Below are 24,216 nucleotides of genomic sequence, written 5' to 3'. Positions count from 1 at the left end.
CATTGTATGATTCCATTTACATGAAGTTTAACAATAGATTGGACTAACCTGTGCCCTTAGACAGGGGTCATCCTTGGGGGATCAGTGTCTACAGGTGAACGTGAGGAGTAGCTAGTCACATGCTGATTTCAGCTCTGGGTACGGCATACATAGATGTGATCAACTTGTGAAAATTCACCACAAACCCATAATATGTGCAATTTTCTGTATATAAATGTAAGGCTCTTTTTAAAAGATGAATCTGCTGTGTGGAAAATGGATTCTAAGGAGGCAAAACACCACGGGGAGCAGTTAGGAAGCTAGTGTAATTCTTCAAAATAAGTTGATGGTGGCTCAAGCAGGAGAGGCAGAGACTGTGCTGAATGGCCACATCCTGGAATATTTTGAAGCTAAAGTCAGCGTGATTTCCTAACAGACTACACCAAATAATAAAAGCAACAAGGATGGCATGAAGTGTGTGTTGTTGTTGTTGTTGTTTTGGCCTGGACAACTGGAAAACAGAAGTGCCTTAGCTGAAGTGGAAAAGACTATGGAAAACGTAGATGTGGAGAGCATGGGGGGGAATGTCTAGTTTTGAGAACCTTATGTTTGTGAGGGGTCCGAATAGAGCTGTTAAAACCTGTAGTTGGATGCATAAATTCGGAGTGCAAGAAAATCTGGATTGCAAAATAAATCTGGGAATTGAGAGCAGAAGCACAGCTTTAAAACCAGGGGACTGCCTACCTCTGCCAAGTGATCAAGGTTAATATCAACACTCATGAAGTCACGTACCCCTGACACGAGACGAAGAGAGAGACACTTTGCGGCCCTTTCCTCAAACCCTTAACTCTCGACAAATCCTTCTACAAAACACCTGACTCAGTGCGTGTAAGTGAAGTCACTCAGTCGTGTCCGACTCTTTGCGACCCCATGGACTCTAGCTCACCAGGCTCCTCTCTCCATGGGATTCTCCAGGCAAGAGTACTAGAGTGGGTTGCCATTTCCTTCTCCAAACCTGACTCCAAATACCTGACCAGTACTCCTTAAAACTGTCAAGATCCTCAGAAACAAGGAGGTGTGAGACGGTGAGAACTGGGGGTTCTATTAGCGTCATTCCTCCCGTGACCTGTTTTCCCACCTCCTCCTTATTACCTTCACACTGCCCTGGCTTCCACTCTGTTGCTCCCTTTAGAGCAGCACTGTCCAACAGAAGTTTCTGTGATGATGAAAAGAAACGTTCTATACCTTGGCTGACTAACACAGTAGCCCCGAGGCACATTTAGCTACTGAGCACTTGCAATGTGTCTATAGTGCCTGAGGCCCTGAGTTTTTATTTTATGTAATTTAAACAGGCACACGTGGCTACCAGTTACTATTTGGACAGCACAGCTCTGAGTTCACGATCTCTTATTTGATCCTTTCTTTTCTTGACCTTTTATAAACCCTGATACTTCTCCATACTTTATTATCCTGGCCATGGCCAATCCTTAAAGAACATCTAAAGTCAGATTTCACTTGGCCTTTGCTCCTATCTTTCTATACCTGCACAGTACAGCTGGAAAAGTACAGAAGCCTCCTGGGCCAAACAAGCCTCCTCCCTAATCTGCCTGTTAAGTTAGGCCTCAAAGATCACTAAGAGATTGACGCCTGTGAATTCAAGGAAATATTTCTCAAATGTGAATTAAAAAAAAAAAAAAAAGACTCCAAGTGTTAATGATAAAGTAGATATAAGAAAAAAACTCTTTTAGAGACTCACAGACTTAGAAAACAAACTCATGGTTGCCAGCGGGAAGGGACAGTTAAGGACTTTGGGAAGGTCATGTACACACTGCTATATTTAAAATGTATAACCAATGTAAAACCTATTGTATAGCACATGGAACTCTGTTCAGTGTCTCGTGCAAGCCTGGATAGGAGGAGAGTCTGGGGGGAGAATGGATACACATATATGTATAGTTGAGCCCCTTCACTGTTCACTTGAAGCTATCACATTGTTAATTGGCTATACCCTAATACAAAACATTTATGGCGTAAAAAAAAATAAAATTTTACTAAATAAAACCAAAAAAAACCTCTTTTACAAATATAAAATAAGAATAATACCCAGATTAATGATATCAACTCAGTGAGTTAAGGAATATTCTCCTCCTAAAACTAAACCACTATTCATAATGTATGGTACTAGCTTACACAGCACATAATCTTGCCACTTTCCTCTAGTCAAACAATTGTAAAATCCTCATTTGTACAGTGTGTCTTTACAGCTATTAGGCAGGAAGACAATTCTATTAAGACCTTTTCTCATGAATATACAATAATTATGGCAGCATAATCTGGTATGGGGGCTTTCCTGGTAGCTCAGCAGTAAAGAATATGCCCACCAATGCAGGAGAAGCAAGTTTGATCCCTAGGTCAGGAAGATCCACTGGAGAAGGAAATGGCAATCCACTCCAGTATTCTTGCCTAGGAAATCCCATGGACAGAGGAGCCTGGTGGGCTACAGTCCATGGGGTCACAAAGAGGACACGATTCAGCGACTAAAGAACATAATCTGGTATAGATTCAAAGTGAAGTGCCAGAGCTCAGCGATAATCTGATCATCCAGAAGATCCAGACTTGATTTATGCTAGTTTTGAAAGATAATTGAAATAAAGGCAATTTTTAAAAAATTTATGGAGAACAAGGATTCAGAGAGTAAATTCCCAAAGAACTGTAGCTTGAGAAACAAACTATCCCCAGCTGAAAATGCCAACAGCCATGAGAGAGTAACTAATAAGAGCTTTTATAGTTTAGCTATCAGATGCTTTCCTCTCTGCAGTCAGATGAGAACAGCTCTTCAGAAAATTACTTCCACAGAGGTCAAAGTTCTTTTTTTAACATTTTCATCTGTTCACTTAGTGAACTAAGTGATTCACTTAGTTCAATCACTAAGTTGTGTCCGACTCTGTGAGACCCCAAATGACTGCAGTGCACCAGGTCTCCCTGTCCTTTACTATCTCTCAAAGTTTACTCCAACTCATGTCCATTGAGTCGGAGATGCCACCCAACCATCTCATCCTCTGTCATCCCCTTCTCCTCCTGCCTTCAATCTTTCCCAGCATCAGCACCTTTTTCCAATGAGTCAGTTCTTCACATCAGGTGGCCAAATTATTGAAGCTTCAGCATCAGTCCTTCCAATGAATATTCAGGGTGGATTTCCTTTAGGATGAATCTCTCCTTAATATTTTTATTAGGAAGAGATTAATACAATGAGCCTCCCTGTACCCAATACCTAGCGTGACAAATTACCAGCCTGCAAAGATTGTTTTAATGGCAAGATAAGTGCACGATGAGGACATCAGCAACATCTCAGAAAAATGCCAAGACAAGTAAGTAGTACAATGAAAGAGAAGGGAAGTGAGGTGAAAGTCGCTCAGTCATGTCTGACTTTTGCAACCCCATTGACTATACAGTCCATGGAATTCTCCAGGCCAGATACTGGAGTGGGTAGCCTTTCCCTTCTCCAAGGGATCTTCCCAACCCAAGTCTCCTGCATTGCAGGCAGATTCTTTACCAGCCTAGCCACCAGGGAAGCCAGAGAAGGTAAAGGGAAGGGGAAGGGAAGGGAAGTCGTTCAGTCGTGTCCGAGTCTTTGCGACCCGGTGGACTGTAGCCTACCAGGCTCCTCTGTCCATGGGATTCTCCAGGCAGGAATACCGGAGTGGGTTGCCATTTCCTTCTCCAGGGGATCTTCCCGACCCAGGGATTGAACCTGGGTCTCCTGCATGGCAGGCAGACGCTTTACCCTCTGAGCCACCAGGGAAGCCCGAGAAGGTAAAGGGGCTCCTATTTATTCAGTCAACAAACGTTTATAAAACCCTTACCATGCATCCAACCAACCCTGAAAGTACAGACAAAAACCTCGCCCCTGTCTTCCTGATGCGTATAGTCTAGGGGCCTGGAAAACCACCAGCCAATAACAAAGCAGTGTAAAACATGTTATAACAGGCTAAGTAAAGTACCAGGCGGGTGCCTAACCCAGAATCGAAGGCCAGGGGAGGCTACAGCGTGAAGGATGAGTAGGAATTTGCTGAGGGCAGCGAAGTCGGCATCACTCTTGACTACATTCTTCCTTAACTAGTCACAAGATTCCATGCGCTGTGTCTTTTCTTCTCTTTTTAAATCCACCACCCTTCCAAAAAGTTCGTGAACTTGAAAGAAAATTAGCATAAGGAGATATGTTTTAGACTATTTGAGGCTCAGACTGCTGTAAGATCTCTTTCTCAGCTTCTAAACCCTTCAGTCAGCTCAGTGAGCTCAGACTCACCAAATGTTATTTTCATTAACCATCCAAATCTCTCTCTCCTTAAACATGTCGAGGTTTCCTCAACAGAAAGGACCCAGGTAAGGTTCTTTCACGAGAAGGGAGCAGAATTTCACTTCAGACTGGAAGTGGCTCTTTACCATGAGGACACCTCCTTCTCCCCCTATGTTAAGAACATATTTCAAATTGCTGACTTCATTGTAACTGTGATTCCCAAAGCTGTGGTCAATTTCAGAGGGACCAATTATAGTCCACTGAAATTTTCAATTTTAACTGGCTATGATTCTATTACTCTGTAATCCTAAACTGCTGCTTAACATTTATTACAAGTTCATATACCCCAGAATCTTACAACTGGAAGGAGTCCTTAGAGATCAGTTAGTGCCAAGGTTTGCAGACTGTTCCAGAGAAGTGCTTCACAGGCCCTGCCAACACAGACACTCAAATTTTCACATGAAGAATTCACTCCTTCAGTTTTATGAAGCTTGGCATATAGCTCCCCGCTTGACTCTTCAGGGCACATGTATTTGCAGGTTCTTTGTGTCAGTGATGAGAAAAGGCTATAACTGTTTAAGAAGATTCCAGCTCACACAGTTCACCTAGGGAAACCTGCTCCGGTAGGTCCACTATCCATTACTGACCCTGAACTGAGCAGAGCAGCAAAGAAGGCTGAAGTCCATCTGCTGGTTCATGCTCTCTAAAGGCATTACCATCGCTTGCAAAATAATCAAACTTGATAACGTTATATCAAGAAGTCTATTAAAATCTGAGCACAATCAACTTTGGATGTTTACTGCCTTTTCAATTTACAATAAGGAAATGGGAGTGGCTGCTAACAATTCAACTGAAAATTCCCCTATAACAAAAACAAATGTTGCCAAATGTGTGGTCAACCAATGCCCTCACACCTCTTGCAACAGCAAATTTATCTTCTACTCAATTATTAGACAGCTTTCACTGCAAATTATTGCTTAAACTGAACTATGTCTTTCTTCCCGTAGCTTCCATCCACGGGCCTTAGTTCCGTTCCCTGGAAACACAAGGTACTAAACCCTCTTCCTTTACAATATTTGAATGTGGCCTCCTTCCCCAGGCCCCAAGCTCTCACCTCCAGACCAAACATTCTTTCAACCATTCTTCTGTATGTGGCTTTCCAGTCCCTTCATCGCCTTGTCTACCACTTTTGAACACGTTCAAGAATAGACCTGGATTCAGTGGTTGTATTTTACTCTGTTCTAGAGTGGATACAACCATCATCTCCCCCAAATCGAGATTTCTAGATTTTTAATTCCTTTTTAAATAGAGCATCTGAGACTGGCTTTTTTGTTACCCCATCTCCCGTACTCACACTCAACCGCTGACCGTTGCCCCGAAGCACCTGTATCGCCCACACATTCCTCTACATCCTCCAGTGCTCACTTACGCAGTTGGTTTCACGGACCAAAAATAGCTAAACTCCATCCGTATTCAACCCTCCATCATCTTAGTTTGACAAAAATACGACAATTCCAGTTTGGACATGTACACATCCTCAGATCTTAGATCTGTTTGTGTTTTCTCTCCCTCTCCATCCAAAGTAAAGGCCTGACTGGATGACCTAGCTTCAGGCTTACACATACTAACCTAAACATCCCTTCCACTCCCTCCATTTCAAGCCAAAAAATCATTTCAAACACAGTTTCACCTGGAATTCAGAGAAACCTGGCAGGCTACAGTCCATGGGGTCACACAGAATTGGGCACAACTGAAGCAACTTAGCATGCAAGAAATAAGCTTTGCCAAATAAATAAACTACAACCTGCTATCATCCCAATTTCACAGATGTTAAAATGTGAAAGAGTGTATCTTTACAATCAGTGAGATATACCCTACAGTTTTGAGTTTGTTTTAGCACACAATTGGCTCAAGATCAAGAAATTTAATTATTTTCAGGATACAGTATACAACAGTTTTTCTTTTTATCGAGTACATAAAGTCTCTCCTTATTAATTCTCCAGACCTGTCACAGGAATTCAGTGGATGGATGCAGGTGTAAATAACCTGCATCAACTTCAACCAGCACCACTCCATTTTAAGAAAAGACATCTACTTTACATATTGGGATTTATAACCAGGGTTTGACATCACAAACCCTGGAAGAAGGAGAGCTTCTTCCTCTCCCTTCAAAATAAAACACAAAACTGGACCCCAAAGCTGATCTACGAAGTAAGAACATCTTACTTAGCGGAAAATCACAGCATATGTACTGGAAAAACTCGCCTAAGTTATTCTGATGCGTCTCTAATTAGGAAACATTAAATTAAAAGATAACTACACTTAAAATACTCAAGCACAGAAACTCTTTCTAAGCTTAATTCCAAACGTAAAAGCAATGCCTGCTTGGCAAATTTGACACAAAAAATATAAAACTTCTGTAAGGAAAAACTGCACCATAAAGAAAAATAAGTTGTGAGGAAACACTTGCAGATGCCAAAATATATAAAGATTTCTTCCTATTAATTAGAAGATAAACCCAAAAGAAAAATAAGCAAAGCAACCAGCAATTCAAAGTACAAGTGGCTAATAATTACAAGAAAAAAATACGTTCAGTTTCACTAAAGAAGTGCAAATTATAACAATTAGCTATTTTTCACTTAGCAAATAGACAAAAATGTTAAAAGATTAATAACAGGCAGTCTTTGGTAAGGCTACCTGAAACACATGAGCATTATCTATACAAGAACCAAACATTCACCAACGGTTCAGTAAATTATAGTAGAATCATACAAATGGTATGCAGCTGCTTAAATCAGGCAACTCTAAATTCATGCATGTGGAAGAAACGGCCATCACAGATTATGCCAAGTTAAAAAAAACTTTGACGTTAAAACAGTATGCATGTTATAATTTCATTTTTATAAAAACCACAAAATCCAGAAAGAAGTCTAAAAGTAATCAGACTTAATTTCTAACAGTAATGACCAGTAAGAGTATAGTTTAAGGGAGTGGCTGATGGAGACACGTAAGTCTTACTTCACATACTTCTCTATTGTCTTGATTTTTTTACAGGAAGCAATTTTTTTGAATTTCCCAATTGATGAAAAAGTTGCACATCATCACTTTCCAAACTTAATACAAACAGTTAACATGATACCTTCCTCTACAAAAGCTCCTGTCCTTTCCCCCTTAGTTTTCTGAGAGCCTTTTCTTTTTAATTAATTTATTTATTTTAATTGGAGGCTAATTACTTTACAATATTGTTAAGAGCTTTTTCTACCTTAACCCTTCTAACTAGAGCCACCGGCCAGAAGAGAAATCATTAGCAAATGAGTCTTTTAACGTTCCAGTCTCTTCTCTTTCAGGGCGCCAGTCGGCCAATGGATTTAGGTTTTTCAGTAACAAACTGGAGAACCAATGCAAGAACTGAATAAAAAGGCCAGAGTAAAATCTTCTCTCAAACTAGGCAAGAGATGGAACAGGTGAGCGAGAAGTTAGAAAAGCTGGTAAGCATTTTCTGTGAAGGACCAGAGTAAATATTTTAGGCTTCACAAGCCATAGATTCTGTCATCACAACTTAACTCTTGCCATCATACCACCAAAGCAACCAAAGATCACACGTAAGGGTAAGCTTCATTATGTTCCCATCAAAATTTGACACTGAAATCTTAGCTTCACATAGTTTTCACATGTCATGAAGTATTACTTTTGATTTGCTATTCTTCTGATTTTCAACCATTTAAAAGTGGAAAAAAAAAATTTCGTTACTCTGCAGGCATATGAAAGCAGGTGGTAGGCCACATGCAGTAGTTTGCATTAGAAGATAATCTTACAAATCTCAGAGTAAAAACAAGCAAATAAACAAGAAGTCTCTAGTAAAACACTGCCCAGATTCTTTACATAGAAAATTTCTTTCAAGAGGTCTATAATTATATAGTGAACCACAGTACCAATTATCACTATTATAAAATGAGCTTTCTCTCAAATGACTGGCAGAATTTATGATATTAAAAGGGGTTCCTGGGATTCCCCTCATAGTCCAGTGGCTAAAACACTATGCTCCCAACACTGGGGCCCTGGGTTTGATCCCTGGTCAGGGAACTAGATCCCACATGCAACAACTAAAAATCCTGTATGCCGCAACGGAGACCCGTCGCAGACAAGTAAATAAAAATAAATGTATTTTTTTAAAAAGGGGTTCCTAGTCACTAGTGAAAGTGAAGTAGCTCAGTCGTCTCCAACTCTGCGACCCCATGGACTGTAGCTTACCAGGCTCCTCTGTCCATGGGATTTTCCAGGCAAGAGTACTGGAGTGGGTCGCCATTTCCTTCTCCAGGGGATCATGGAACCCATGTCTCCCACATTGCAGGCAGACACTTTACTGTCTGAGCCGCCACCAGGGAAGCCCTCTTAGTCACTGCTGCTGCTGCCACTAAGTCGCTTCAGTCTTGTCTTGCGACTATGCGACCCCATAGACGGCAGCCCACCAGGCTCCCCCGTCCCTGGGATTCTCCAGGCAAGAACACTGGAGTGGGTTGCCATTTCCTTCTCCAAAGCATGAAAGTAAAAAGTGAAAGTGAAGTCACAGTCATGCCCGACTCTTCGCGACCCCATGGCCTGCAGCCCACCAGGCTCCTCCATCCACGGGATTTTCCAGGCAAGAGTCCTGGAGTGGGTTGCCATTGCCTTCTCCATCTTAGTCACTGCAGAAATGCAATTAAAGCCACAATAAGGTATCTCCACATTTCCACTAGAGTAATTTTAATGCAAAAGACTGGCAACAACAAATGTTGAAGATCTGGAAAAACCAGAATCCTCAAACACTGCTGGTTTGTAAAATAGTAGAGCCACTTTGGAGAACAGCTTGGTGGTTTCTTATAAAGTTAAACATACACTTACTATATGATCCGGACACGACTGAGTGATTGAACAACAAAATACGATCCAGCTATTTCACTCTTAGGTATCTATCCAAGAGAAATGAAAACATATGTCCGCATAGACAATTATGCAAGTGTACACAGGAGTATTATTCATAATAGCCCCAAACTTAGAAGCAACACAACTGCAATCAACTAGCAACTAAATGTAGTTTATCCACACAATAGAATAAAATTTATCTTTAAGTTGCTGACACATGAACACGGCCGAACAAAATACTATGCTAAGTGAAAGAAGCCGGACGGACTACCTAATATACAGTATTCAGTACCCAGTTTCAGTGCATGGGTTTCCCCCATGTACACACCATGCTATTCTTTGACACCAGTTGGGTGCCCTACAATTCATCAATCCTGACACTATCCAGAGATAATATCGGATTCCACAGGTTTAGGGCTCAGTCCCACCAGACAGCACCCCACTTCAGATGCCAATCACAAGTCCAGGTCGTTACCTGTGTTCCTGACCAACTGATGGGAATCAGAGGTTCCCATCACCCATGCGTTCAATTCAGAGAACTCTGAGAAGCAGTTTATTCACTAGATTTATCAGTTTATCACAAACAACCTTAAAGGCTACAAATGAACAGCCCAATGAAGAGATACATAAGAGATACAAAAAGGGCCTCGGTACCTGTGGGGTTCAAGGTGAAGCACAAGCTTGCCTGAGTTCTGGTTCACCAACCTGAGAGCTTTGCAAACCCAATCCTTTCGGATTCTCGGGGGCTTCATTACATAGGCAAGATTGATTAAATCATTGACAGCTGGTGACTGCATTCACTCTCCAACCAATTCAATCTCCAGAGGGAGGTGAGGGAGGGGCAAACTGAAAATTCCAGCCCTCTGATCCTGTGGTTGGTCTCCCTGGCAACCAGCCCCCATCCTTAAGTGCCTTCCAGAAGTCACCTCATTAACAAACTCAGGTGTGTTTGAAAGGGATTTGTTAGGAATATCCAGGCATCTTTGGCACTCTTGTCACTTGGGAAATCCCAAGAGTTTTAGGAGTTCTGAGCCAGAAACAAGGGACAAAGATCATCTATTTATTTCCTACGATACATCACAGTGTTACATTATATGATTCCTATTTATATGCAATTTCTAGAAATGGCAAATCTTTCCAGACAGAAAGCAAATCAGTGGTTGCCTCAGAGGGGAAAGCAGAGATCCAGTAAATCAGGAGGGTGCTCTATAGGAGGAAAGCAAGTGGACACAACTAGACTGGGTGATGGCTGCACAACTCTACAAACTGCCTTTACGAATATGACTTTCATACTCACAATGGGTGGATTTTATGATATGCAAACTATACCTCAAGAGACTGTTTTATAGGGGGAGCAAGACCCCAAACAGCCCTGTGGACCCATCGGTGGCTCACAGTCAGCATGCCCCAGGCACTCTCCTGATTCTATGCCTTTGCTGTGGATGGTCCTGGAAAGCCTCCTTAACCGAGAACCTCCTCTGGAAACTTCACTCCACCCCGACTTCGCTCCCAAGGAGGTGGCTTCTTCTTTGAACCATCCCAGCACTTGTGCTTGAACTTTTTATCGTCACCTTTAGTCCTAACCTCTTACCTGTGATAAATTCCTTGAGCAAAGAACTGTGTGTCATTCACCTATCTGTTCTTTATTATGCTCTACATAGAGCAGGCACTCAGTGACTATTTGTAATAGTTAACAAAATCGACAGGATTACGTGCTCTCTTAAAAACCTTCTTGCAGCATGAAAAGTGGCAAAAATCTAAACCTTGAAGACTCACTCATCCAACTCTACATCCCCCACTCTCCTCCAAAAAACCATTATCTAAATGCCTTCCAATTGTTCAACATTTTTAGTATGCTCATTCCAGACATTTCCATTTTAATCACACAAATACAGGAATCACAAATCCCGTTTCAATGCTGAGTACAAGCAACCCTGACAGCCAGTTACTAAATCTGCAAGTCAATGGAAACTTAGAGAGATTAGAAAACATGGCTTCATACACTTCAACCAAAGCCAAATTTCAACCTGTAAGAAATTTCCAAACTAGTAAAAACATCATCTTTAGAAACCTTTCTGGTAAAAGCCTGGTTGAAATGAAGCTCTTCTGCTGTCATTGAGGCTACCTTTTATTGTAAGAAGTGTTAGCACTGGTGGTACCAACTGAATGTGGGTACGCTTGCCAGCCTCGCAGCAAAGCCAGCTTACTGACATTGGGTTGTGGTGAAGGGAGGAGCGTCTGCACCCAGCAAGGAGATCTGGCAGCTCACTGCTCAAAAGACCCAATGGCCTTTAGCGAACGGTTTTTAAAGGCAATGATAGGGGTGAGAATGGCAGGATGCATGACTTTCTTCTGATTGGTTGCAGGTAAGGTAAGGTAAGTGGCGTTTTTAGAAATCAGCCTAAACGGGGGCTAACTAAACCCAGCCTCGTCTGGGGTTTAAGTGCTCTTGCCCATCACATAGTTGCCATCATCACCTGGGTAGGGATCTTAGTTCCAGCAGAACAATTCAAAGATAAGTGTCAGATTGCTATGCACATCTCTTGAGGAGGAGCTAGGGCTGGTTTTTAGCGGCACTATTATTTCTTGACTGCTTTCCCTTTGTTTCTGTGACTCCCTTCCCTAATTAGTAACTGCTGGAGTCTACTCTTTGGAACTCAGGGAAGGCTAAAGAGACTAACGTCTTTTTCTACAAGAAATGAGTGACACAGAGGCTTCTGCACCCAGGAGGGCCCTACTGGGTCCTGCTTAGTTTCAAACTCTCCTTTTCTTTGGTACTCTTCAATCCAGAAGGGAAGGGAAAAGAAAGAGAATGAAGTGTTTTTTAAATTAATATATTTTTTTAATTGAAGGATAATTGCTTTACAGAATTTTGCTGTTTTCTGTCAAACCTCAGCATGAATCAACCATAGATATACAGTTTTGAATAAATAAAGTTTTGAACAGAAAGGTTAATCGTAAACTCGGCAGAGGAACTCAGTTTTAGGGGGACCTGATTTCACTGGTCACTCTTGCCTGAAATGGACAATACAGAGACCCTAAAGCTTAGAAACGTTCCAGCAGCTTTGCAGCTTCTCAAATATTGGTTTTTTAAACTTCATATATAAGTGACTTCTGGAAATTATTTGCTCTTACTTTCAAAGAAGGTAAGGCAAAGCAAGTTCTTTTTAAAACCACAATTTGCGTCAGATGGAATTTAACTCTCCCCAAAATGATGCACCGAGATAGAGGACATAAAGGCCAAACACTGATAAAGATAAAACGCTGACTCAACACTTCAAAAACAAGCTTTAAAACAGTGAAACTGACACTATGAGGGATTAAAAACCGTCTACTGGTCATCTTCAAGGAAGGAGTCTGAGAGTCTAAGAACTTCTATCTCCAGCCAAAGAGCAAGAATTAACTATGAGGACGTCTGAAGATCCCACTGGGACAGAGGCACACGTCTGTAGCTAATGAAAAAGATTTGCCACGTGTCTTTTCACTCAGACCTGCTAATAATTAGACACCTATTTTAAACATCTATGACTGCAGTAAGTGTACACCTTCTCCTATTAAATATCTGTGCTTTTATTAAATAAACACAAGCCATCCCAATATGTGACTAACACGGAGGAGAAATACTGAAAGCATTTTTAACTGTTCATCTTCTAATGGCTGATGCTTCAAATAAGGTCAGGCAGGGTGAGGAAGAACCCCAGTTATTGACAGCCATGTGTCAGGTGCACTGCATATAATATCTCATGTGATCCTCACCAGACTCCTACGAAGAGTTTTAAAGAGAAGCCTGAGGAACAGAAAGGCAAAATAAAACTTTAACAGCACTGGGAAACAGAAGAGTCAAAGTTTCTGTCTGTCTTACCATCTCATATCGCCTCCCTAAGCTGAACAGTTTGTCTAGTTAACTAGCTCTCACTGTCAGTTAATTAATTCAGGACACCTGATACCAATCCTCCTCTCTCGATTTCTACATTAAGAACATCTAATTAGCCAATTAAGTGAACATTTTTTTCTTTCTGGCAATACCCTGCAGCATGTGGGATTTTTAGTTCCCCAACCAAGGGTCTAACCCATACCCCCTATATTACAAGGCAGAGTTTTAACCGCTGGACCACCAGGGACGTCCCAAGTGAACATTTTCTTTAAGTAACTTTCAATATTACTTTATGCATAAAATTACATTTCATTACAGTTGGTAGACTACAAACTCCTTGAGGAGAGGCTCAATAAATATTTGTAGAATATTTTTAAAAATCATTAAGCCACTCTTAGGCTCCTTACCTAAAAGAATAGCATCCAAACATTTTCACCTTCCCTTCATTTATCCTAAAGTAAAGAAAAGCAATAAACAATGGTCTATTTGCTTAATTTCTAAAAGAAAACTCAAAATATGATTCCATGACCAGAAATAATTGCCTTATTTGAATTCCCACACACCTTGTGTTTATCTCTTTGAGCCCTAATCATCTTCTATGTGGATTAAAATTATTTCCATGCATTCTTTACCTTCTCGACCAGACTGTAAACAACTTTAATATACCCCACAGCACTTGGAATAGCAGATGCTGAATAAATGTTTAAATAAAGGAAATTATTCTCTTTTTCCCCCTACATTTCTGTCATATAGATGCTCAGAATAAATGTATTTTATTAAAAAAAAAAGATTTATACAATAATAAATGAGATTCTCCTGGAACAATCAGTCTTGAGTCCAAGTTGATTTCTGTCATCAGGTTCTAATTAAGAACGGCAGATAAAGCAGATGGAGAACAGCTTTAATCTTCATGCTAAGTTGATCCTTCTCTGGTGAAAACACAGAAAAATTGTTTGGACAAGCCAACTGAACAAACATGATATTGGATGTCTAGAGGAAAGTCATTCTTCAAGAGTCTTCTTTCCACTAGATGGCTATCTGAACTTTAACCAAGAGAGCTGGTCCAAGGGAAAAGGATCACTTAATGTTACTATGTACTCCAGCGAGGCCAAAGAAAGGGGGTGGTGGTAATGGGGAAAAAATTAAGGACAGGGGGAATTTTTTCCCCCTATTTTAAAAAGGTTTCTCCTTTTGGAGCTACATACTTAGTCCTCTTCCCATCTGACTTGCTCATGTCATTTACTCAGCAATGTAGAAGTATTTTCAGAGAACTGATAAAATTTTGCCAAACTTCTCATCAAAGTTTAGTGTTCTCCAGTGGCTCAGATGGTAAAGCGTCTGTCTACAATGTGGGAGACCCGGGTTCAACCCCTGGGTCAGGAAGATCCCCTGGAGAAGGAAATGGCAATCCACTCCAGTACTATTACCTGGAAAATCCCAGGGACAGAGGAGCCTGGTAGGCTACCGTCCATGGGGTCACAAAGAGTCGGACATGACTGAGAGACTTCACTTTCACTTTACACTAAGTTGTCATTTGATTTCTGATTAAAGCTTATCTAAATGTGAAGTCTTCCATTTTTTTAAAATAAATGGCCCCAAGATAAAAGTAAACATTAATTATTAAATGCTGCCAAATAGTTTTTCCATTAAGGATAACGTACTGTGATCTATATAGCAAAACTCTGGCCATCTAAAGTGAATCACATAGGGCCATTTGTCCAAATCATTATTTCATGCTAATGTTTATTCACTTCTTTTTGGTTACAGAATAAAAAGCTCATGAAAAAAAAGTTGGGAAATTTTAAAAATATTTGTTTCTATATAGTCTTAAAAAAATTTGTGTGCAAATAAATTGACTCTTGCAAAATTGACATAATACTGTAACATAGAAAGTATACCAACCACATTGTGAGAATTTTCTCATGTTATTAATTATGCTTTTTAAGCACATCATTTTAATAGCTATATAATATTTCATCATTTGGATATATCTTGTCAGACATTTGAACTGTTTCCAGTATTTTTCTGGTTGAATACTACTTAGATAAACATCTCTGTGCACATTTCTATGTCTGAGTTAGACCACGTCCTCAGGAAAAATGACTGAAAGAATAACCACATGAATTCCAAACAAAACTGTTCACTGGAAAGGGTGTATCAAATCCCACCAGCAGTGAGGATGCCCATGTCCTCGTACCCTCATTACCCTGAATGTGTTGGGGGTTTTTTTGGCTAATTAGACAAAAACCAGTATCTGGCTGTTTCAATAGTCTTTTATCACCAAAATGGAAATTATCTTCACTTTTTAAAATTTAAGTGGCTTATTTCAAGTCAGAAGTCCATTTTTCATTAGCATGATTACACAGTCTTCTTTAAAACTCTGTAAAATTGGCTCTAAAAGGCTTTATTCTAAAAATAAAATAAAATAAAAGGCTTTATTCTACACCACAACAGATTTGGCTATTCTCAAGATAAATTAACTACTGCAGAATTTAAAAAAGGAGTAATATCTTTAAAACAAAATTTCATATCTTTATCTAATTGTAAAATTTTACCATTGAATTTTATAATTAAAATGCTAAGGTAGTTATACTGCATTAAATCCAGGAGTTAAAAACAATGTAAAATTCCTCATTTTACAGGAAGAAAAGCATTTCATGAATGTTTCCTTTGCTAAAAATGTAAATATTTCTTTTTATAAGACATGCTCAAAATGAGTTACTAGAGAAATAGCCTCAGGATTGCAAAAAAAATACCATTAACCCTTCAGTTTAAGTAAATGTTCTTTCCTTTTATAATTTCAGCTTCTTATAAATGAGAGAGATTTCTTGACTTATCAAGAACATTTAATATCAGTTAAAACTGCAGAATAAAATTACTCAGTGATCTATTTCGATAGCCTGGTGTTGCCTGCTACAATATTTGATGGAGAAAGAACAACATGAAGGTTAAGAATGGCCTGCTCCATCTGGTGGGATGTTTCTGTGTAGCCATTTAAAATGGTGTTGAGTTTAAAACAAAACATCAATTGAGGGGAACAGATACAACACTATAATCCCTATAATTATGTTAAAATCATAGAACATAATCCCACTATAATTATGTTAAAGATAAATAAATAAAAGATAAATATGCACTGGGAAGAAAAAAGATATGTCAAAATGATGAAGAAAAACAAACGACAAGGACTCCCCTGGTGGTCTAGTGGTTAAATATCCAGGATCCCAATGCAGGGGACCCAGGCTGGATCCCTGGTCAAGGAACTAGATCCTGCATGATGCAACTAAAGATTCTATATGCTGCAACTAAGACCCAGAGCAGCAAAACAAAATATATATATATATATTTTTTAAGACACTGCTTTCAATAGTTGAACATTGGTTGTCTTATTGCAATCACATTATACATACATGTAACAGTGACAGAGTTTATTTTCCTGGGCTCCAAAATCACAATGGTGACTACAGCCATGAAATTAAAAGACACTTGCTCCTTGGAAGAAAAGCTATGACAAACCTAAACAGCATATTAAAAAGCAGAGACAACACTTTGTTGACAAAGGTCCGTCTAGTCAAAGCTATGGTTTTTCCAGTAGTCATGATGGATGTGAGAGCTGGACCATAAAGAAGACTGAGCACCAAAGAACTGATGCTTTTGAACTATGGTGTTGGAGAAGACTCTTGAGAGTCCCTTGGACTATAAGAAGACCAAGCCAGTCAATCCTACAGGAAATCAGTCCTGAATATTCATTGGAAGGACTGATACTGAAGCTGAAGCTCGGCACAAGGAGAAGGGGACGACAGAGGATGAGATGGTTGGATGGCATCACCAACTCAATGGACATGAGTCTGAGCAAACTCTGGGAAATAGTGAAAGACAGGGAAGTGTAGCATGCTGCAGTCCATGGGGTTGCAAAGAGTCAGAAATGACTGAGTGACTGAACAACAATTCATGTAACAACAAAAGATTCCATAATTATTTAGTTGCTGCCCCTTCAGTAACTCTTCAGTCATGATCTGCAGAGTATGTACACACTTGTACACACTAGTATGATCATTACAAAGCACTGGCCAAGTTTTAAATGAAATGTGAATAATAAATCAAAATGGGGACCTCCTTGGTGGTCCAATGGCTGAAACTACACTCCCAATGCAGGGGGCCCTTGAGTTCCATCCCTGGTCAGGGAACTAGATCTCACATGCTCTAAGACCTGGCAAAGCCAAATAAAAATAATATATAATTTTTTTAAAAAAATCAAAATGCTTTTTAAAAATTATGGAGCACTTAATGTGTCAGGGGCATTGCTGAGTCTTCACATGGATTAGTTCATTTAACCCTCTCACAAATCTGAAAGATACTATCACTATTCTCATTTTAAAGCTGAGGTGCTGAGGCTTACAGGTAAACTGAAATAACTAGCCCATGTCATACTATCAAGTGGAAAAGCCAGGGTTCAAAGACAGATGTTTAATGGCAAAGCTCATCCTTTTATTGAGAATGAGATGCTGGCATTTCTTCATTAATAAGCACACATCCAACATCCCAGATCCAGATTATAGCTTCCTGGATTATAATCACAACTCAGATCTTCCACAGAAAGCTGGAGAATCCCTCCTAAAGAACATGTTTAATTCATTTTTCATGTGTAGTTATATTGGCAAATGTGCAACAATAAAATAAACTCACTCAAACCTTCCAAAACCAGGATAACCATCTCTGCCTCTGAAAGCACACACTGAATTCTGGCTATCTTTTAAAACGGGTTTTTTAAAGCACCAATCTGAAATAGCCATCACAAGCCAAAACACAAAGTCCAAATTGTAAAAAACAAACACAAGTTCCTAGAATTTAGAACAAGTCAATTCAGACTCAACAGTCTATACAGGAAAAGGGAATAGTGTTAAGAGGAGGCCATGCCAAAAACTATCCAACTTCAAATTATATTCACTTTAATTCCTTTGCTGTCCATACAATATTACTTTTTGAAACTAAATATATTGAAGAGTCTCAAATTGTGGAACATGGGAAGAAAAAAATGAAAATTGGACCTTCTAAAATGTCACACAATTCAACTTTCTCTCCCAGAGCAACTGCTACTTAGTATCACAGTATTCTAGATTGTGGTAGGTGTAGGCGCTTATTACAGAGAAGCAAAAAGTAATGCCAAAGTGAGCAGTTCTCCTCCAGTCTAATACACCTCAAAATGCCAGATTAATTACTATATGGCACCTGAAACTGTATCAGAATTAAACAGAGAAATCAGTCCCTGTCTTTAAAAGATGTTTTTCTTCCATTAGTGCTTAATTCCAGGGACAAAAGTCAAGACCTTAAGAATGAAAGAAATCCTGACCTAAATAAAGGCTATCAAAAGAGCCTTCTTTGTGAGAAGAAAAGCCATACAACCTTAAAAGCAACAGTTTGTTGATTTCCTAAATTGAAAGTAGTGACTGAGCATAAGAGATGCCTGATAAATGTCAATGAACATATAATCAACTAGTACATAAAGTTTAAATCACTCAACCTTGCACTCACACACTTTTCTTTCTAGATCAGTTTTCCTTTCCAGCCCATACCCCCACTACTCTCTCTTCCTTGCCTACCTTGCACCCTCCTGACCTACCCCTCTCTCTACCAGTGGAAATCCTACTTATCTCTCAAGGTCTTCAAAAGCCCACTGCTACTTGAAGTCTTCCCCTCCCACAACTGGTTGTTAAGAACCTTCCCTCATCTGTCTCAAAGCACCAGTTTATCCAGTAACTACCAGCAATGTCTTTCTTCACTGCCAAGACACTGCTGCAAAGCCATGAACTAAACAGGGGGCTAAGACTTCTTCATCTTTGTGTGGTCCACCTAAGCCTAGCAGCTTTGAGACTCTCACACAGTCGGCTCAATAAATACTTTTTAATAGGTGTAAGAAAGAAAAGTGAAGTTGTTCAGTCGTGTCCAACTCTTTGCAACCCCATGGACTGTAGCCTACAGGCTCCTCTGTCCATGGGATTTTCCAGGTAAGAATACCGGAGTGGGTTGCCATGTCCTTCTCCAGGAGATCTTCCCGACCCAGGGATTGAACCCCAGTCTCCCGCATTGTAGGCAGACGCTTTACCATCTGAGCCACCAGGGAAATAGGTGTATTTCCCTGGAGAGGAGACATTAAAGGTTGATCTATATCACGGCCTTCACTGTCTTATAAGTAATTATTAACTGATTGATGAACTTATAAAAACTAAATTGTTTTTTAAAAATTTACGTTCAGAATAGCATGGACAAGAACCAACAGTCAGAACCAGACATGGAACAACAGACTGGTTCCAAACTGGGAAAGGAGTATATCAAGGCTGTATATTGTCACCCTGCTCATTTAACTTATATGCAGAGTACATCATGCAAAATGCCAGGCTGGATGAAGCACAAGCTGGGATCAAGACTGCTGGGAGAAATATCAATAACCTCAGACATGCAGATGACACTATCCTTATAGCAGAAACTGAAGAGGAACTAAAGAGTCTCTTGATGAAATTGAAAGAAGACAGTGAAAAGGCTGGCTTAAAATTCAACATTCAAAAAATGAAGATCATGGTATCTGGTCCCATCACTTCGTGGCAAATAGATGGGGAAACAGAGACAGTTTATCTTCTTGAGCTCCAAAATCACTGCAGATGGTGACTGCAGCAATGAAATTAAAAGATGCTTGCTCCTTGGAAGAAAAGCTATGACCAACCTAGATGGCATATTAGAAAGCAGAGACATTACTTTGCCAACAAAGGTCCATCTAGTTAAAGCTATGGTTTTTCCAGAAGTCATGTATGGATGAGAGTTGGACTGTGAAGAAAGCTGAGTGCCGAAGAATTGATGCTTTCAAACAGTGGTGCTGGAGAAGACTCTTAAGAGTCCACTGGGCTTCAAGGAGATCCAACCAGTCAATCCTAAAGGAGATCAGTCCTGAATATTCATTGGAAAGACTGATATTGAAGCTAAAGGTCCAATACTTTGGCCACCTGATGCAAAGAACTGACTCACTGGAAAAGACCCTGAACCTGGTAAAGATTGAAGGCAGGAGGAGAAAGGGACGACAGAGGATGAGATGGTTGGATGGCATCACCAATTTGATGGACATGAATTTGAGCAAGCTCCAGGAGTTGGTGATGGACAAGGAAGCCTGGCATGCTGCAGTCCATGGGGTCACAAAGAGTCGGACACAACTGAGCAACTGAACTGAACTGAACTGGACTAAGTGTGTTTGAGCACTTTGAGATTCACTCCCACTCAGCCACTTTCTCATGGAGAAATCCTGAACAGTTACTTGGCCTTTCTGAGCTTCAGCTTCTTGACTTATAAATTAGGAATAATAGTACCAATTTCACTGGGCTGTTGTCAGGTAAAATTAAATAGCATGCACGGTACTTGGCTTATAGTAAATGCTCAGTAAATGGAGCTACAGTCACTATTACACGAAAACTCTTCCTTCTTGCTAGGTAAGTTTTCAGTAGCAAGCTGAATAAAACCTGAAACCAGCAATTTTTACTTTTTAGAACTTCATTTCACATAAGTCTTCCCTGAGAAATCATAAGTCACTGTCCATAAAATTCCATACTATATAATTGGTAGGATACTAACTTATTTAAGTTTATTAATCTGACTCAATAGTTAAATCAATACATACCAAGGTTATATTTTCTTCTTCTGTATACTCATCAGTAGGAAATAATTCAAAGTTTCCCTGTAATATACCCACTGATCTTACAATGAGATCACCAACTAACCCTATTAGCCCATTCTATATGTTTCCAGCACAGAACCATCAAGGCCTTTTGTTCAAGTAACAAGGGAAAACTACTTTTCAGTTACAGCTTCACTGATATAGTAATATTTCACAGATGTACAGAACATGCCTCGTGGGCTTCTACCAGGAGGTGAGGAACACTGTGCTGCCCTAACACTGAGGCTCCTCAGGAGACAAGCCTCACGTTAACCCTACTCCACTCCACTAATAAATCCCAACGGGCTTATCTGAAATGGTACTTATTTAACTTTTTTTTTTTAAAGCACTGAAATCAGTATCTATACAGTCTGGATAAATCACCACACTAACCTTTCAGTTCCTTGAAAGTGTTAGCTCCCACCTCCTCAACGTATCTCCTTGTAATAGTCTCTTTTCCAGAACCAAATTTCCCCCAGTTGACTCCTACTTAACTGTCAGATCTCAAGTCACTCAAAAGTCACTTCCTTCCTCAACTGATATTCTCTCAGGGCACCAAGCACTTTTTCTCCAGGGCACATCCCATGATGGTGAGTGTATCTGCGTGATTATCTAGTCCACGTCTATCTCCTGCGCTTAACTGCAAGCTCCAAGAGGGCAGTGACACGCTTACTTGTCAACAGATATGTTTCAAAAAGAAATTATTTTTCCAAAACTTGGTAACAGAAAATTATGAGACCAGTGTTTTTAACCTGTGGAATTTCAGTGTTCTTCTACATTTCTTCTTTATAACTATTTCTGAATATTTTTAAAACCTCAGTCAGTATCTAAAATCATGATGTGAAACCCTGGAGGACTAATACGTTTTGTTAAAACATAGAAACAAAGGCATTCCACATCAAAAGCTTTTGCCTGCCTGAACTTATTCACAGCTTTAGAACTCTGTGAAGCATGGCTATTAAATATAAAAGTGAACCTTTTATAGGTTTATTTTAAAACCCAGGAAGCTATAAAAGGATTATAGCACCTATGAAGCAGTAAGAAAACAATTAAAATGTATGCCAGAGAAGAGATTACAGAACATACGACTGGGGAATTTATGGCAACAAGGTTAGTAACTGAAAACCTATTTAAAGTAAGCCAGTATTTGTAAGGGAAAAAAAAAAAATCCATTTCTTAATGGTTCACACTTCCCATCTTACCAACACTTACTATAAGCAAAAAGCTCTGGCATTTGGTGAAGAGTTATTCAAAATATAAGCAGAAGTATATTTTAGAGGGAAAAAAAAAAGACACTAATGTATTAAAAAGGCACATGTCTAGTTCTTAGAAAACAACATTGCATTCTTCAAGTTGGTACCTTATATTAGTAAGTTTCAGGGTTTTCGCCTCATTTGAAAAGAAAACAGCTAGAAAATAAGTATCATGGTGAAGGTGCACGCTGTTCTCAATGTGCTTACATCTCAATATTCTGGATGTAAATTAGGTTAAATAAAGTTTTCATGTAACAGAAAACACTGAAAGTTCAGAATTGAAGCAGTAATGCTTCGCAGGTTTTCAATCATTAATGAACTTTACCTATCTAACCTAAAAGAGTGAAGAATCTGGGCTCACAGGTGTTACACAAGCAATGAACAGATCTTTAAAAAATACTTGGGTTGGAACAACAGCTACCCAGTGCTTGCTTTAAAAGTCCTCCATGGTAGAAATTACCGCAACAAAAGATTTTTCTGGCAATCAGTTCAGTTCAGTCACTCAGTCATGTCCAACTCTATGCAACCCCATGAATCGCAGCACACCAGGCCTCCCTGTCCATCACCAACTCCCGGAGTTTACCCAAACTCATGTCACCCAAACTCATGTCCGTCGAGTCGGTGATGCCATCCAGCTATCTCATCCTCTGTCATCCCCTTCTCCTCCCGCCTGCAATCCCTCCAAGCATCAGGGTCTTTTCCAATGAGTCAGCTCTTCGCATCAGGTGGCCAAAGTATTGGAGTTTCAGCTTCAACATCAGTCCTTCCAAGGAACACCCAGGACTGATCTCCTTTAAGGTGGACTGGTTGGATCTCCTTGCAGTCCAAGGGACTCTCAAGAGTCTTCTCCAACACCACAGTTCAAAACCATCAATTCTTCGGCGCTCAGCTTTCTTCACAGTCCAACTCTCACATCCATACGTGACCACTGGAAAAACCATAGCCTTGACTAGATGGATCTTTGTTGGCAAAGGAATGTCTCTGCTTTTTAATATGCTATCTAGGTTGGTCATACCTTTCCTTCCAAGGAGTAAGCGTCTTTTAATTTCATGGCTACAATCACCATCTGCAGTGATTTTGGAGCCCCCAAAATAAAGTCTGACACTGTTTTCACTGTTTCCCCATCTATTTCCCATGAAGTGATGGGACCGGATGCCATGATCTTCATTTTCTGACTGTTGAGCTTTAAGCCGACTTTTTCACTCTCCTCTTTCACTTTCATCAAGAGGCTTTTTAGTTCCTCTTCCCTTTTTGCCATAAGGGTGGTGTCATCTGCATATCTGAGGTGACTGATATTTCTCCAGGCAATCTTGATTCCAGTTTGTGCTTCTTCCAGCCCAGCGTTTCTCATGATGTACTCTGCATGTAAGTTAAATAAGCAGGGTGACAATATACAGCCTTGATGTACTCCTTTTCCTATTTGGAACCAGTCTATTGTTCCATGTCCAGTTCTAACTGTTGCTTCCTAGCCTGCATACAGATTTCTCAGGAGGCAGGTTAGGTGGTCTGGTATTCCCATCTCTTGAAGAATTGTCCACAGTTTATTGTGATCCACACAGTCAAAGGCTTTGGCATAGTCAATAAAGCAGAAATAGATGTTTTTCTGGAACTCTCTTGCTTTTTCCATGATCCAGCAGATGTTGGCAATTTGATCTCTGGTTCCTCTGCCTTTTCTAAAACCAGCTTGAACATCTGGAATTTGGAATGGGTGAGTTTAACTCAGATGACCATTATATCTACTACTGCGGGCAGGAATCCCTTAGAAGAAATGCAGTAGCCATCACGGTCAACAAAAGAGTCCGAAATGCAGTACTTGGATGCAATCTCAAAAATGACAGAATGATCTCTGTTCATTTCCAAGGCAAACCATTCAATAACACGGCAATCCAAGCCTATGCCCCGACCAGTAACACTGAAGAAGCTGAAGTTGAACGGTTCTATGAAGACCTACAAGACCTTTTAGAACTAACACCCCAAAAGATCTCCTTTTCTGGCAATACAGGTGTTCAATTAACAGAACCAGTAAATATACCCTACTTTTCTCTAAAAGCAAAATGGAAAAGACTCAGGATAGCAATTAATTCGTACAAAGAACCATCTACGTGTATGCTATTTATAAGGCAAAGAAGCCTAAAAACCAGTCAACTCAACTGCTCAAATTTTTCCAAACACATCTTTTCTGATTCTAAGCCTTCCCCAAATTGTTCTTGCCAAC

General features: G+C 39.9%; 1 protein-coding gene and 1 non-coding gene across 3 annotated transcripts in view; both read right to left on the bottom strand.

The window, feature by feature from the left end:
* The window catches only part of CNNM2 (cyclin and CBS domain divalent metal cation transport mediator 2), a 174,001-nt gene that overhangs the window by 124,790 nt on the left and 24,995 nt on the right, over positions 1-24,216 (bottom strand). The window lies entirely within an intron of this gene.
* TRNAG-GCC (transfer RNA glycine (anticodon GCC)) lies at positions 3,710-3,781 on the bottom strand. The gene has a single exon. It is a non-coding gene; the product is annotated as a tRNA-Gly (tRNA).

The sequence above is a fragment of the Ovis aries genome, chromosome 22 (assembly GCF_016772045.2).
Source record: "Ovis aries strain OAR_USU_Benz2616 breed Rambouillet chromosome 22, ARS-UI_Ramb_v3.0, whole genome shotgun sequence".
Lineage (NCBI taxonomy): Eukaryota > Metazoa > Chordata > Mammalia > Artiodactyla > Bovidae > Ovis > Ovis aries.
Note: the sequence above shows the minus strand (reverse complement) of the source record. Positions and strands in the feature narration are given on the sequence as shown.